Source organism: Apus apus, chromosome 1, assembly GCF_020740795.1.
Source record: "Apus apus isolate bApuApu2 chromosome 1, bApuApu2.pri.cur, whole genome shotgun sequence".
Classification (NCBI taxonomy): Eukaryota; Metazoa; Chordata; class Aves; order Apodiformes; family Apodidae; genus Apus; species Apus apus.
In genome coordinates, this window is record NC_067282.1 from 153,196,847 (window position 1) to 153,213,157 (window position 16,311).

A 16,311-nucleotide genomic window follows, 5' to 3' on the forward strand; every position below is an offset into this window, starting at 1 on the left:
TTTGAGGAAGAGGTAAATTTTCACGTGATTTTTTTAATTGACGTTTAAGGAATTAATATGTAAGGTAATTAGCACTAAAGGACTGCGCACTAATTATGGGCAACATACCAGAACCACAGTGAAATCATTACTTCTCATTAGGAGTGGCACCCAATGGCGCCAAAATTACTAGGAGGCAAAGGTATCATGGCATCTGTGATAACCATGCCAGTGCCATGTTCTGTGCTGCCTTGGTTTGGTTTCCATCCCCAGCCTCACTTGCCTCTGCTTTTGTCCTTGCCTGCTCCTCAGAGCAGAGGCAGTGCTACCCTACATTCACTCTACATGCCAGTAGCTCAGAGGCACAGGCATCAGGCTGCATTTTTGCACCCTCCCACAGTAGAAGCTGTTTTGTTCCCCGCGAAACAACGGCACAGAGAGCCATGGCCCTTCCCAAGTCAATGGGTCTCTGGATACAAGGAGAGGTGTGGGCAAAGGGAGACATTTTCCTGGGGTAGAAGGTACTGTAGCCACAAGATGGAGGTGATTTCCATGCCCTGTGCCATTTTCTGCTGTACTCTACCCACAAAATGAAACTTCATGTAGGTCAGGTAACTTAATAAGGAAAAATGAAAGAGAGAGACACTCCTCCACCCACATGCCCTGCCAACCTTCCTGCTCCTTTTTGCAACAGATTTTAACTGTAACACAATTTTGCTAATATTGTGGTGCTTCACTTAGACCAGTCTGTGAAAGCATCAGATTCTATTGCCCATGCAAGAGGCACATGTTAGCAGCATAGGACAGGAACCTTCAGATGACAGCGGTGGTGCACTGACTTTACCTTACATTTGTCAATGTTTCATAATGAACTAAACCTCCAGAACACATCCTGAAAGAGCCCCCTGTGGAGCCTAAATGGGAAGGAATAAAGAGGAACACAGAGAAGTATTTTGTTTGGTATTTTTCTTAAGCAAGAAAGTGCATGAGAAAAGAGATTGTAAACAGAGATAAAAGTAGGGAAAAGTATGTGGGAAGGCGAACATTGTTATGAAAAATGAAACAGAGGAAGCTGGACTGCACATGGAAAAATAAGTTTGATGAGCACAGCTGAGCCTACATTCTGCTGCAGATCCATATTTTGTTTATAAATGTCTCTGTGATTAATAAGGCTGAGCAAAAAAACAGTAAATGGAAATCTTCTTTCATGTGAAAGCTTTCTGGGTAGTTTTCTGCCACAAAATAGAGATGTCTCTGTCTTTTACATGCTTACTATAACAGCTGCACTCACTGGTGTGTGCTGCAGAAACAAAGGGAATATGGCTCGTTCCCATCTGACTGCTGACAGGATAAGATCACCAGGGAGACAATCCTCAGTACTGCCACAACGTCAGCACCTGGTCAAGCTGCTGGGACAGTCCCCCTGTACCAGGGATACAACAAGTTCCTGGGTTGTTGCTGGTTTCTGGTTGTTTTTTTCATACTAAAAGTAGTTCTCAATTTCAGTAGGTTGTGCAGGAAATTTGGAGCTCTTCATGGCAGGTGCATGTTCATCTTTTCTATTGGCAGCACCTCTCGTCCTTCCTCCCCAATGGGATCCTGATGCTGCAGGCTCTTAGAAGGCCATTTTGCCTTTAGCCCTTGTGGAAAGCAATGAAGGACAGCAAAAGCAAAAGATCCAGCAGCCAGAACCATGTGGTCAGGAGTAATCAGCCTTGAACATCAGTGTGGTACCAGCTGGGACAGTTTGCAGGAACAATGTAGTCCAGCAGTGAAGTGAAGGGTGAGCTCTACCCTGAGTGGAGAGAAGCTGGTCTTTAATTATATCAGTGTCACATCACAGGGACAACAAGGATGTCTGATGGGACAGAGATGTGGCATATGGGCTAGGGCTGTGCTCAGACTATGGCTCTGTTTCTGCAGCTCTCTGCCAAGAAACCTGGGTTACGCCAGACCAGATATGAGAAGTATTTGGCAATCCTGTTCCTTCAAATGCTGTCTGCCCCATGCAACATGGCCAAGAATGTTACCTGCACCTCCCCACAGCTGCAGCCCATCACCTCACTGTCCCTGGATGCAGCAGAAAGCCCATCACCCAGCTTTTGTCTCTGTGCTGATCTAAGAAAGTCCTCTGCAGACATCTTATTTCAAATACTTGTTCAAAGCAATGGGCTTAGCTGATTTTAAATGAAACCCTATAGAGATCAGTTGAAACCATTAGTGTTCCCTAGATGATCCAGGCAGTAACATTTACTGGTTAAAACATACACATTGACTAAAGAGCTTCTGACACCCCACCACCCCTTGCTGCTGAAAGCTTTGCATTGCAGTGGGGAGCCATGAACTGAGTGTTTGATAAAGCCTTTAATAGCACCAAGGAAGAGGGCAGAGCATTGCCAATTTCTCCAATTTTTAGAAGCAGTCTTCATGTGACAGAATTCTGGAGCCTTAATTTGCATTAGACGCAAAAGAAGTTTCTTACATAAGCAGAACTGAGAGTATAAGACTGCTGAGGACTTATCTGCAGGCTACAGGACAGCAGGGGAACAGGCGAGTGAGTAGGAGAAGTTCACTGACCTTTGTGCAGAGGGAAAAATTCAAAGCACATTGTCTGCTGTCACTGTGCAAGAGTGAGCTGCTTGGCAGGTATCCAGCCTGCTAACATGGAAATGCAAAATTTTACAAACTGCAGGAGTGCAGGGGTCCTTGTAGACATGCAGAAATAAAATTAGCTCAAAGGGATGAAGAAGAAACAAACAAATGAAAATATCTCCAGATATCTTGTGGTTTCTCCTGGCTAGTCCAAGCAGGCTCATTTCCACCAGGATTCCTGAAAGATACAGCCGTGGAAATTTTGTTTGTCACAAATAAAAATGACAGCAAACCTGTGGAAAAAAATGCAGTTTAGGACATGAGTCTACTACTGTGCACTTAAAGCTATAAAATGTTTACAGTTGCCCGATATCATGACTGAAGTTCAATTCCCTGCTTGAGAGGCACTTCTGGAAAACTATTCAGTGATATCCAGCCACAGATAAAGAAAAGAATTTTTTTTTTTTTAAAAGGCACCTTCTCTGCTGATCTAGAGGTCATTTGCATTGTACCTTTTATGCCTGTGCTGTACCAAGTGTGTCTGATTCAGACTGTAACTTCCTTGTGTTACCAGCCAGTCCTTCTCTCTGGTCAAATTCCAAGAACAGCATTACTGCAGTGCTAATAGATAACAGCAAAGAGCAGGAAACAGTCTGTGGTGACCCTTCTCATGACTGAGTGTTTTCTGCCAGGTGCAGCACGCCAACAGTCTGGCTGCAAAATGCTGAATTAGAAGAAAGACTGCATAAGTCTTTTTTTTTTTTTTTCTTCTTTTTTTTTTTCCTGTCTCAAAATATTTGGCGGGGGGGAGGGGAGGGAAGTCAATTACAAATTTGCTACCAGCACCAAGGGGAACTGCCCTTTGCTTTGCCACTCCTGAAGTCATTTTCATAAGAGCTGAATGCATGTGCATAACTGCCAGCTGATTCTGAACGAGCAGCTTTTTATGCTAACTTGGCGAAGGGGTGAATAAGAGAGATCTGTAGTAGCAGAGACTCACCTTTCTGTAGCTGCGTATCTATGCACCTGAGCTTGCCTTATTTACCTGTTATCGGATGAAGATGGTCTGTTCATAACAGTGGCCACAAGTTCATCAGAGCAGGTGAGTCAATCGATCAGCACATTGCCACCCTGCAGAAAACAATGCACTTGTTTTTTTCCAGGTTAATTAGTTGAGTCAGCTCACCCAGAGCAGCATAAGGAAGCCCAGAGCCAGTGCAGGGTGAGCAGTGGGAATGCACAGCCAGGAGGGAAAAGGCAAATGCAAAGACAGAACCTCCCAGTTCTGGCAGCAGGAGCTATTAGATCACCTCGTCCTGGGCTGCAGACTCAGCAAAATGAAAACTTACTTGGCTTTGAGGTTGCCATAATGTCTTTACATGAGTATGGAATCCTTTCTTTAAACCTTGTTTGGGAGATCAGGGTGGGGGCAGGAAAGGGGGAAAGAACTCACATCTGCTAAAATAGTGTGTCCTTTCATCTCCTTTTCAGAAGCTCACAGAAAGACTTTTCATTTAAACAGCAAAGCTGTATGAGTTTATTTTTTGTCTGTAAATTAAAGCAGGAAAAAGTAATTCCTAACATGGTCACATCATTCAAACTCTCAGTTATTCAAGCTATTACCAGCATTACCTCTATGGGGAATGGACCATGCACAACAGTTTTCAGGAGGAAAAAAAATAATGGCAAGAAGCAGCTTGCTGCCCTGTGAAACAGCTAAATTAGTGCCACTTGTTGCTGATGCTTCTCTCTCTGGGTGGGGTGCAGCTATCAGTCGTGTTTATCAGGTTGGAGAGCACACCAGTGCTTGCTTACAAGTTTCAATCTTCTGCATCAGCTGACCAAAATGATAGCTGCATATTCTCATTTAAAATGTGCATGACTTGAAGAGGACAGACATTTCACAAACACTTACACAGCAGAATGCACTCTGGAACAACAGTCGTAAACATCTTGACTTTAGGACTCCAAAGATAAGAGGTAAGGTTTCAAGACACACAAATAGGTGGTTTACACTGACTTTAGACAAATTCTGACTAAAACTAAAACATGCATATTTAAAAGAGAAGATTCATAACCACCTGAGCAGCATTAACAAGCTCACTGTGGTCTCAACCGCACAGTCTCCAGCTCAAGGCCGGCAAGAGGGCTGGAATACTGTGGCTTGGGTTATGGGATGCTGGAGAATATGGTCACGACTATCCCTGCAGTCTTCTGAGACAGTCTTCCTTTGGTTCTGCTGGTGACTTGAAGGCCAACCACTATAATGAGAAATACCATTACTAAGAAATGACTGGTGATGCTTATTGTCCTTATAGGAAAAAATTAAATACAAAGCCTATTTTTCTGAAGTGCTGGCTTCCCCAGGTCTAGAGGAAGCTGTCTCTGAACAGCAGCCTGATTTAGCCTGAGTGTGCAGCTGTGGCCCATGCAGGCTTGAGTGTGACTCTGGGAGAAGGGGGCACCTGAGAATACATTTGAGCAGACAAATGGGGCTGAGTTTTGTCTGAGTAAGTCACTGTTGTAAGTTTTAAGTCCATGGAGCTATTCTGATTTTTACCAGCTGAGGTTCTGCCTCGTTATTCCAGAAAGAGATCATAATTTAATGTGATAAGATCTTCATGTAGGGAGCCAAAGGGTGTGGGTAGTGATTTACTCCTCTTTGAAATTATAATTATCATCTTTCATCTATTTAAAGAATCTTTATATTTACCTGTATAAGACAGTCTAATATGGTCAAAGCCTCGTGGTTTTCTTTTCTCATGACTCAGACAAAGCTGACCACAGCTCTAAAGCATTTCTCAACCTACTCTTCATATTATGCTTTATTGTTTCTGCCTTACTTCTACAGCCTCCAGCTTATTGAAAAAGTTCCTGCAAAAGGTGGTGGTTTTTTTTTCACTCATGTCTGTACAGGGAAAATGTGTCATTTAGGAAAAGCAGCTGGTTAACTTAGAGCTAGTTCAGCTCAGTAAATAACTGAAGCTGGTGACTGTGGTATGGCTGACTCACAGTAAGTGATCAAGCCAAACATCCTGCACAGATGCACACTGTCCAGACAGCAGAAGCAAAGGACAGTGTGTTTGGCAGAGGCCCATATGGTGTAGAATAACAGGCCTCACAGGGGAGTCAGTGAAGAACAACTGTGTTGTAAGTGTGCATAAGTGGCTATCCCGTGTAAAGAAGAGCTAACATTCCAAGGAGTAGAGAGTGCAAGGAGGCTGAAACCTAACACACAAGACATGTTGTGTTCAGAGAGTATTAACCAAGATTGACTACACCATTTTTAATGCAGCTGTCTTTTGTTCATGCAAAATTTAAATTTATGTTGAACATCCTGTTACTTAGGCTGTGGGTGCAAAACTTTTTCTAATAGGATGTGTACTGCTAGTATAGACACGGCTTGGCTGGCTCAGCACTGCAATCACGTTGACCTCCTATTTGCTTCCTGCCACTGTCTCCCTTTGCACTCACACATTAGCTAGAAGCTCTTGTCTTCATCATCACAGCTTCTCATTCCTTTGTCCTGCATCCTCAGCTCAAATGCTTCATTCTGGAGTTCGTTCTGTGGTGTTCCCAAACTTCACTACCCCCAACACCTTCTCTCTTACGACTGTGTAGATTTGCTTTCCATTTCATTTATTACACCAGTCAGGGACATTAGTGTGCTCTCTCTCTTTTTTTTCCCCCCAACTTGCTGTAGCACCTGGGAATGCTAAATCCAGACCAAGATGAAGGCTCTGTAATGCTGGCCCTATGGCCATGCCCCAGAGCTCCTGCAACTTGCAGCTAGTGTTTAAGAGGTCAGTACAGGCAAGTAGACTGGAATAGCACAATGAAGCAATGAGGCAGGATAGGTCACTGTGACCGTCAAAGCAGCAGCCATTTTTTACTCATCTGAGCCTGGCATGGCCTTGCCAGCACAAGTGCTCTACTGGCAGTCTGATCCTTTACCCCCCAGGTAAACAGCAGTGAGGAGAGTTCTTAAAGCAAAGACCACTGATCTACGCAGGACTGCAATTTTGACCTGGAACAATCATTTTGCCTCATGTTGTCAGCGTGTAGTTTGTGAGACAGGGCTGGCCTTCCCTCTCTGTCAGGACAGCATAGAGACACTCAGGTCGTGAACTAGTCTGGAAGTTTGAGTCGCTCCTGTGGTATGAATGGTTGATTGTAATTAATAAGGGATAAAGCTGAGAGGACCCCTATGATGCAGGAATCCAGAGTCAGCAGGTCTGGCAGACTTCTGTGAAGTTTCAGCCTTGGCATCAAGGTTTGTCTTTTAGGAAGCAGCAGCCTGTGCTGGCTCAGTGGCAGAGCTCAGGCAGAAATTAGAAATAGAAAAGTAGCAAATGCCAACTAGGGGAAAGAAAAAGAGACCATAATTGTTTTACAGCAGAAATTATGAAATGCAGAAAACTGACATGAAAAAACATGTACATTGAGGACACAACCCTGGCTGAAAAAGCTAAAAACCATAAGAAAATCTGGAATAATTTTAAGAAAATCTGGAATAGAAAAAAATCTACCTATTATAGAGACTTAAAAATTTTGTTATTGTTACAGAGAAGACATGGGGCCTTGTGTCAGTTTTTATGGAACATATAATATGTATTCATCTTGGCAAATTCTGTCCTATAGCTTTGTCCCTATTTCTACCCAAAAAAAAAAAGGTCTAAAAGACAGTATTGAAATAATTTGCCTGGACATACCTATGCTGAGAGAGGATGTGACAAGTTCAGAAAATAAGACAGGAGGAGCAACAAAGCGGGGGAGAGGATAGTTTTCATTGAACCAGGACTCCCAACTCCATGAGAGCCTCAGTGTCACACTGAATAGAGGACAACTAAATGGGAAGTCACAAAGGCCCCAATCCTTACAGACGTCTTTATTTTTCTTTTATTAATGGCATCTAATGCCCATTAGTTGCAGTGGAGTTCCCTTGCATAAGTGGGAATTCAATGTCTACATACATTTGAGGATCTGACCCTCCAAAATGTACCGCACTGGACCTCACAGAGTCCCTGGCGCCTCTTCTGCACCAGGGCTGCTGCAGAGGAGTACCATGTGGGATGGGAACGGAGCATCCGGTCCCTGTGGTGGAGGGCAGTTGCTGCACACAGGATACTCTGGCACAGACTGCTGACATCCTGGATCAAAGATAATTAAAGCCCTCGTTTTCGTTCTCTGGCTTTCCCACTAATGTTTCTTCCATATTTCTATGGTTTTGTGTGTGCAGCTGCCTGCGGTTCAGAGGTCTATTATCTTCCCATCCTGACATTTTGATAGGCAGTAGAATGAGTGGGATAGAGCACTAAGAGGTAATTAACATTCAGATAGGTCAGGAGCTCACTTGGGGGTTGTGCTTGACTGGGTTTTCCCAATTTCTTGTCAGAAACAAGGGTTGACAGAGCGAGAGCAGTCACCAGTGGTGAAACTGCAAGCATGAAATCAGACCTTGGAGGTGGTTCAGAAGTACATGGAGGCAAGGAGGAGTTCACCTTGCACATTTGCTCAACTGCCAGAAAGGGAAGTCATTAAATGCTGCTCAGAAAAAACAGAATGTGCTGCAGAGAGCTCCTGTTTGCATCCTGCACCTCTCCTCTACCATCCAGACCGACCTCGTGTTCTGAGAAGTTTCTTTTCTGATCAATGTCATATGTCAAGTGCCTTCCTCCTGTCCTATAGAGAGCTTGCTGGTCCCTTATTTTCAGTGTACACTTATATGTATGTAGACTGATGTGTGTATGTGTGCATTGGTAGAAGATGTAGTTAGTACCTGTTTAGGTTTGTAGGCATGTGTGCTCATTAGGAGTTTCATAATTTCTCCTGGAGTTTCCTTGTGTGTAAAATGGAGATAATAACATGTAATTACCTACCTTGCAGGGCTGTTGTAAGGACAAATTAACCAATGCTTGTGTGGGTGTTTGCAGATGAAAAGCATGATATTAAGACTAAATATAATGATTGAATGTTACAGAAGAGAGTTTGTATTTATTATGGTGACTGAATATGAGACAAGAGCACTTTGTAGGTGTTTATTTCTTGTGCAGTACTAAGTATTTGCGGAAGATGGGAAACTGGGGGAACTGAGTTTAGGGTAGGTGTCAAAGAGATGGTTAATCTTTAACCTTATAGCCTACCAATTTTATTCTTCTCCTTTTAACTAAAACTGATGCTGAAGAAGGGACAAGAGAACAGAGGAATGAAAACAGGGACAAGATCTAGAGTAAGGGAATGAAAACAAAATACAAGTGAAAAATCATTATTTCTAAGAACAAAAATGTAAAAACTGAATGGGAAAATAAAAGCTAGAGCAAATGAGGACAGGCAGAAAAAACCTTCAGGGATTCATTGTGTTAAATTATCTCGCTACACAGAATTACAAGCAAGTAAGCACCAATTTAAAAGAGGCATCAGAAACAATTGATGGAAAGCATGTGCAGGGAAAGAAAAAGAGTGGAATGGGAAGGAAACAAGATGCTCTTAATTATTTTTTGTTTTCATTTAATTAGTGTAATGGCATCATTTTTTTTATTTCCTATACATTGTTGATGGGTGCTTCTTTGCAAACCTTAAAGATGGTGTCAAGTCAACACATTTTTCCATGTGTTCCATAGGCAAGCTGGTGAGAGTTAAGGTGTGAATGCTTTTGTCAGGCTAAGAATGGCTCTGTCTGATTTCATTTGGCTTTCATGCTGTCTCTGGAGAATGAATGGAACAAATTCATTTCCATTTGCTCCAGTGAAGCTGTACCAGCTGTGAATCAGACCCATTCTCCCTGCTAAATGCAGCTGTTGCCCTGTGAAACCCTGATCCAAAGCCTATTTCAGGTTAAAACTGGAAAGTTTTGTGATGAAAACAAGACAAACCCCAAGACTTAATTTATTACCTTAATGTAATAATTGAACCTCATGAGGTTCAATAAGAGCAAGTGTAGGGTCCTGCACCTGGGAAGAAAGAACCCCAAACACCAATACAGGTTAGGGGTGGATCTGCTGGAAAGCAGTTTGGAGGAGAAGGATCTTGGAGTCCTGATCAACAGTAAATTACCCATGAGCCAGCAGTATGTCCTTGCTGCCAAGAGGGCCAATGGAATCCTAGGTTGCATAAAGATAAGTGTGGCCAGTAGGTCCCATTCTTCCCCTCTACTCTGCCCTGGTGAAGCCACAGCTGGAATATTGCATCCAGTTCTGGGCTCCCCAGTTCAGGAGAGACAGGGAGCTACTGGAGAGAGTCCGGAGGAGGGCAACAAAGATGACTGGGGGACTGGAGCATCTCTCTTATGAGGAAAGACTGAAAGAGCTGGGACTCTTTAGCCTGGAGATGAGAAGGCTGAGGGAAGACCTTATCAATGTATGTAAGTATCTAAAGGGTGGGTGCAAGGAAGATGGACACAGGCTCTTCTCAGTAGTTCCTAGTGTCAGAATGAGGGGCAACGGGTACAAGTTGGAACATAAGAAGTTCTAAATATGAGGAAGAAATTCTTCACAGTGAGGGTGACAGAGCCCTGGAACAGGCTGCCCAGGGAGGTTGTGGAATCTCCATCTCTGGACATATTCCAAACATGCCCAGATGCAGTCCTGTGTAAAGTGCTCTAGGTTATCCTACTTCAGTGGGAGAGTTGGACTGGATGATCTCTAGAGGTCACTTGCAACTCCAGCAATTCTGTGATTCTGTGAATTGTTCTGATCTCTCATTGACTATGGTGTGTGAGCTGCCTGGAGGACTGACAAGGGGAGGTGGATTACAAGGAGCAAGGGGTAAATAACCACTACACTGCAGCGTTCAGGGAGTAGACTGCCTTTCTTTGCAAGTTATCCTGAGTTGGAATGACCCCTTCAGGGTCCTGTGGCCTGTTTGCCTTTGCTCATTCCCACTCTCCCTTCTTAAACATCTCTCCAAATCCAAGATGACTCCAGTTCTTCACCTGGTCCTTGTTTCACGTCTTCCTTGCACCCCAAAACTTATTTGGGACTGACTCACCCTGGCCTCAACTCACTGACCTAAATTAATCCTTTGTGAATTTCAACTGACTAAAATTGACGTAAATGGAGTTACATCAGAGCTGAAATTAACCCAGTCTGACTAAAATAGCACCTGCCTTTTCTACCAAACCATTGCTTTTCTCTTCCCTACCTCCACCCACATATCAAGATTTTAACATTTCATTCTCTTAATTGCTCTTTCTCCTATCCCACTGCCATGAGCAAGCTGTGTTCTTGGTGGTTGGTGTTGCCCTCTCCGGTATTCTGTTCTCCTTCATCCCCACAGCAGAGGCTGCCCATCCCTGTGTACAGACACACCTTGCCTGGGCCAAAGTCTACACAACAGCTTTTCATCTTTCATCGGATTTTGCTGTCTTTCATGATAGAGATGTGACAGGTGACTTCAGAGCCTGGTTGCACTGGGCACTTCATACGCCTGTAGAAATGATAGTGTAGGAGGGGAGTCAGGCAAACGTAAAGTGATTTGCCAAAGGTAGCATAGCAAGTCAATGGTAGAGCTGTGGATCTCAAGCTTCAAGCTCCTCTTCCATGACTATCTCTATGTGAACATAGCATGTCTCACTATCTCTTACAATCCCTGCCTTTGGGCCTTTATCCTTATGTGGGGGTTAAACATCTCCTCAGTTTCTTTCTCATCCCCACTGGCTTTCTGACCTTTCAGCTTGCCCTTGGAGCTTGCTCATGTTGGTTGGGCTCTCTTCCCTCCTCTTGCAAAACTCCTGGCCGTTTGCTCCTCTCTGGTTGAGCAGAACTTTGTTTGGAAGTGTACTGCACCATTCACATCTGGCTATCTCTTTGGGGCAAGGATTTATTCTGTAATTACCCTAGCTTATTTATTATCATGGCATATATATCTGCAGTATTATGCAAACTGTAAAAGCTTCTAGTTCTAAAGGTCACCATGGGCGTACCCTGTGTTTACCTTCCAAACGCAGATGAGCTCAGAACAAAAGGGACTGTCAGGCCACTGAGTAGATGAAGGCAGGGAATCACCTTGATCTAAGTAATTTACCAGGGGAGTGTTCAGAAAACTAGGTTACCTAGTGCTGCAGAGAAACAACACAAACTTGCCTTCTTCCAGCCAACTGAATGAATTCCCCAGCATTGCTGTCTAGTCTCATGGGAGCACATAGCTGCATGTCCTGAACACACTGAACCAGGAGCCTATCCTTTTCTCTCCCTAAATGGCAGACCTACCTAGTCTCCCATGCTGGGATTCACATATGGTGCTTCTCATTCTCCTGTGGGTATCATGACTGCCTCTCACTCCATAATGTTAAGTTCCAGCTAGAGCTTCCTGGAGGTGATGGACAAAGGCTGTGATGTTGCCTTGCCGAGGTAGATTTGGCCCCAAGCTCAAAAGAACCTTGCTGCAACTAATGCCCTTCAGATGAAGCCTAGTTGGAAAGCTGCCATGCTACCTGGTGATCAAGGCCACCACTACATCACTCATATTGTTTGTCACAAGCAGTGGCATGAGTGATATTTGAGTTGTAATTTGCTCTTCACATTGCTCCACAGGTTTGAAAGAGGATCGCAAGACAATTACCTGACATGAGAGGATTAAATGACCCCACTACATCCCACAAGCAACTTGCAGGAAGAGTAGAAGGATGAAATAAATGTTTGTGAGAAATACAAAATGCTAGACCATTAGCTGCAGTCCTTCCCAAGATCATCTGCTGTCTAATTGCATTTCCTGTCTTATTGTTGTTTAGGTCAATTGTCAGCATGAGGGGGAAAAAAAAAAAAATCCAATCATTGTTTCCTCTACTAATTGGCAGCCTCAATAAGGTGGAAGTAGACCCATGAATACTGAACTCTCTCATCCTGCTTGTCAGAGTAGAGATACTCTGGAAGGGATGGGGATCTGCCACAGGCTGCACTCTTCCCCAGGAGATGCAGCTGCTTCTCCAACAGAAGGAAGTAAATAGAGGAGGGTGGGGAAGAAGGTGTGGGGGTCTGACATGCAGAAACGTGTTATTGAGCCAGCCTTGCTGGAAGAGTAAAAGGAAAAATGCCCATGGTCACTCTCAAGGGAAGATTTTTTTAAAGATCCCACAAAAGGATGGCAGAGCAAATAGAAAGAAGCAGATGAGGAGGAAAGGCTAAACACAAGAAGACATCTACAGATTCTCCATTGTCAAGAGAAGAGGGGGAAAAAGAAACATGGATAAGCTTAGAGCTGAGGCTTATTTCTGCTGCAGCTGCTTCTCCCCCTCCCTTCCTCCTCTGATTTTTGCATGAGGGTGCAGCACAGTAACCTCCTGCAGCCTCAAAATAAAGAGTAGTTAGGGACAATCTGTCTGAAAAATACCCCCTCTGGAGAAAGGAATCTCCTAGATATGGTAATCAAAGTCTTCACATATTAACAGACAAGAATGGTCTATGAATCTGGATTAGATCAGAATCCACTGGATTATTTTTAAATTCTCTGCTGCAGTCGAAGGTAGGAGTGTCTCCTGTATCAAAACATAAGCACTATGCTCGTGTTTGGGATGGCTGGAGTGCATCTCTACTTGGAGCAATGTTATAGCCTGTCTCAGTCAAACCAAAGGGTGACCTGTCCATAGGAAGAGAAGCCAGAACAGAGGCAGGGGATGTCACCTGCTATGATTTTTATGGCCATAGTTCTGGATTTATAAGGCAAAAAAATTAAACAGCAGATTTACTTCCTGTGAAGTTTTGTCTTCACACCTACAACCCATCTCTCTGGAAACAGCCTTGCAGGGGGGAGGTCTGGTCAGCTCCTTTTATTTGTTTTCTCTGACTCATGGGAGTCACTGTACCCACACCATCTGCCTTCATGGAGCCATTGCTGGACAGAAATACCAGCGGGTGACAGGGAGGAATCCTCTGGAACAGTGCTTCTGATAAGGTTATAAGCAGCTGAATTCCCCTCTACCTTGCCTCTCTGGATATTTTTAAGCAAAATACACATCAGAGGCCAATGTATGCTGATCAGTAAAGGGCACCTTCCAGACCCAATAAATACACTTCTACCACATCTTAAAAATCTAGCTGTAACTTCTTTTATGTTCACGAATCACAGATCTCTTTGTTCCATCTCCAGGTCTAATCCTACACTTAAGCCTTCTGCATCTCCTCTCATAGGGTTCCCTTTTTCTTTCCTATGCTACTCACTTTACAGTTTTCCATTTATTGTGGGGACCAACCTGTATTCTACCTGGTTGTTTTTGTAGTTCAAGGCCCACTTCTAAATTCTCCTCCCCATAGGCAAGCCTCATAGTTCTATTCCCTGCTCCTCCCCCATATAAAAAATGGGTTTCTTTTTTCCTATGTTGTTTGAGGTTTTTTTAGACATCTTGCAGGATGGCAAAAACTTTGTGGAGGCCAGAGCCTCATCTCAGCTTCCCTGTGCTCTCTCTTCCTCCATGGATCATGCAGCTTTTCAAATGAATTTGTATACTCTTGGACATATTATGTCTCTTGCATTCCTTCCACTGACTCCCCCTTATCTACCACATAGCATTGGGACATCTTGTCCTTGTCATCAGCACACAACTCCATTTCCCACCTCATCTGGTTGCACTGGCTGGTGGCCTTCTCCACTGTATTCCCATTAATTGCTTCCTACCAGTTTGGACCCCATCCCTCCAACATCTGCCTGGGACATGCTTCTCAGTCTTCCGTCTGTGCTCCACTTCTCTCCCCATCAACTGTCACCTGAGCCTTTTCTTCTCCAAAGAGCTGGTAGCAATGCACACTGACAGGTGGCCAGTATACAGGTAAGTACATGATGCTGCAGACTTGGTGCTGCCTTAACTTATCAGTGACCCCGTTCCTGGTGTTCCTTTGTCTATAGAGTACACTGTAATTTGAGAACTACATAATTATAGCTGAAATTAAGCATCCTATTGAGAGACTGCATTGCTTATTCCTCACTATTTTCTTTAGCAAGAGCTTCCATTCAGGGTTTGGCTCGTGTGCAAAGGGACTCCACAGCTGTCTTTTTTTCTTTTTTCTTTTTACTTCCCCCTCCTTGCAGGAGAAACCAAAGTAAACATAGGTGATGTTAGTTTGTGGGTTTATTTTTTGAAGTTCTTCCCTGCAGCGGTCCTGTGAAGCAGGAGCAGTATTTTCCTCATTTTACAGACAGGGAACTGAGGCACAGCAGATGACTTGGCCACAGCCCCACAGGGTAGCTCAGCTGAATTCTGAATTGCAACCAGTTTTGAGTCCTTGGCTATATGGGAGTTGAAATATTATGCAAGAGACCTGGGTCAGCATGATTTCTTACAGGAAACTGCCTCCAACAGTTGCCCTGTGAATGGGAGCAGCCAGGGAGACAGCTAAAGGTCCTTCTGTGTGTGCTCAGTCATCAAATACCTTGCTGCAAGAAACAAGCCCACGAACACAGTTCTTCCTTTCTGCTCTCTTCAGAGGACTCTCTTACCTATTTATTCTCACATGGAAACAACAGCTGAAAAACTGAGTGGGAGACCAGAAGCACTTGACTCAGTTGCGGCAATTCTCCAATTCAGCAGCTAGATTTTCTCCCTGAGGCAGTGTAATATGATAGAAAGGAAGCATCTGAAAGCATTTCTTCATCCTCTGGATTGCAGTCTGTCACTGCTGCTGCAGAAGTGACACACCTGCTTTCCACCACCTGCAGCTCTTCAGGTTGCTGGAGGGAGAATGGTGAAGGCAAACACTTCTCCCTCTCCACCCTGAAATACCCTTGTTTCAGGCTTTTTAGCTCTGCCAATACTTGGATGTGACTAACCCACCCATTCCTGCACTGGGTTGGCAGCCTTTGCAAATGACATTTCAGACTCGGGACCAGCAGAGCACGGCTCACTGCGCACGTAATAGTCTTCCCACAAACTCCTGGATCCTGGCTGCAGAGAAGAGAGTTGAGAAGCCATCTCCACCAAGCCTTTGCAAGTCTTGCTGTGGTGCCAGCCAGCACAGGGAAGGAGTGTAGTGTTTAATAACAGCCATGGCACAGGCACCTATTTATTTACCCTTCCATTTCAAGATGGCAAAGCTCCATCACCTCGGGCTAATTGCAGCTGGGACAGTGAGAAGTGGAAAACACTCTCTTGCATCCTCTGTCACTTAAGCCACCCTGTTTTCTTTGCAAAAATCATTTTTAAGCAGTTGCTGCTTTTATAGAGAAAACAAAACAAACAAACAAGCCCAAACACCAAAACAAAAGGTGGTATAGTTGTTTGGTTGTTTAGTTTTGGTAAATCATGTCATTTTATTTTGGAGGATACCTCCCAAAAAAGGCTTCTGCTATACAGTTCTCATCTCCTTTATCACAACCTGATACCTTCTTTTACATAATTTCCTGTTTTTAACTCATATTTTGTATGTAGATGCTGACTGCTCTTGGGAGAAGTACGGTGTAAAGAAAAGGTATGGGGAAAGGCATCAGAATTTTATTCCTGAAGAGCTGAGTACCCCAAGGCTTATAACAAGAGCTTGTAGCAGTTTATGTCACAAGCAAAAAAACATGTTGGGAAATTTATCAAAGAACGTATCATAAGGTGGGCTATTTAGGGACTGAAATTACACAGGAAGGACTGGCAAGAAAGATGTATGCTCAGGACAAGCACAGTTACAATTAATGCTAAATATAAGGTGTCATCTCTATCCAATACACAACCTGCACTGCCTCGCAAAGGAAAGTGAAGCAATTAGGCCCAAGGAACCAGAATATATGTGGGAGGTGTTTGAAGGCAGAAGATTTAAAACACTGTAA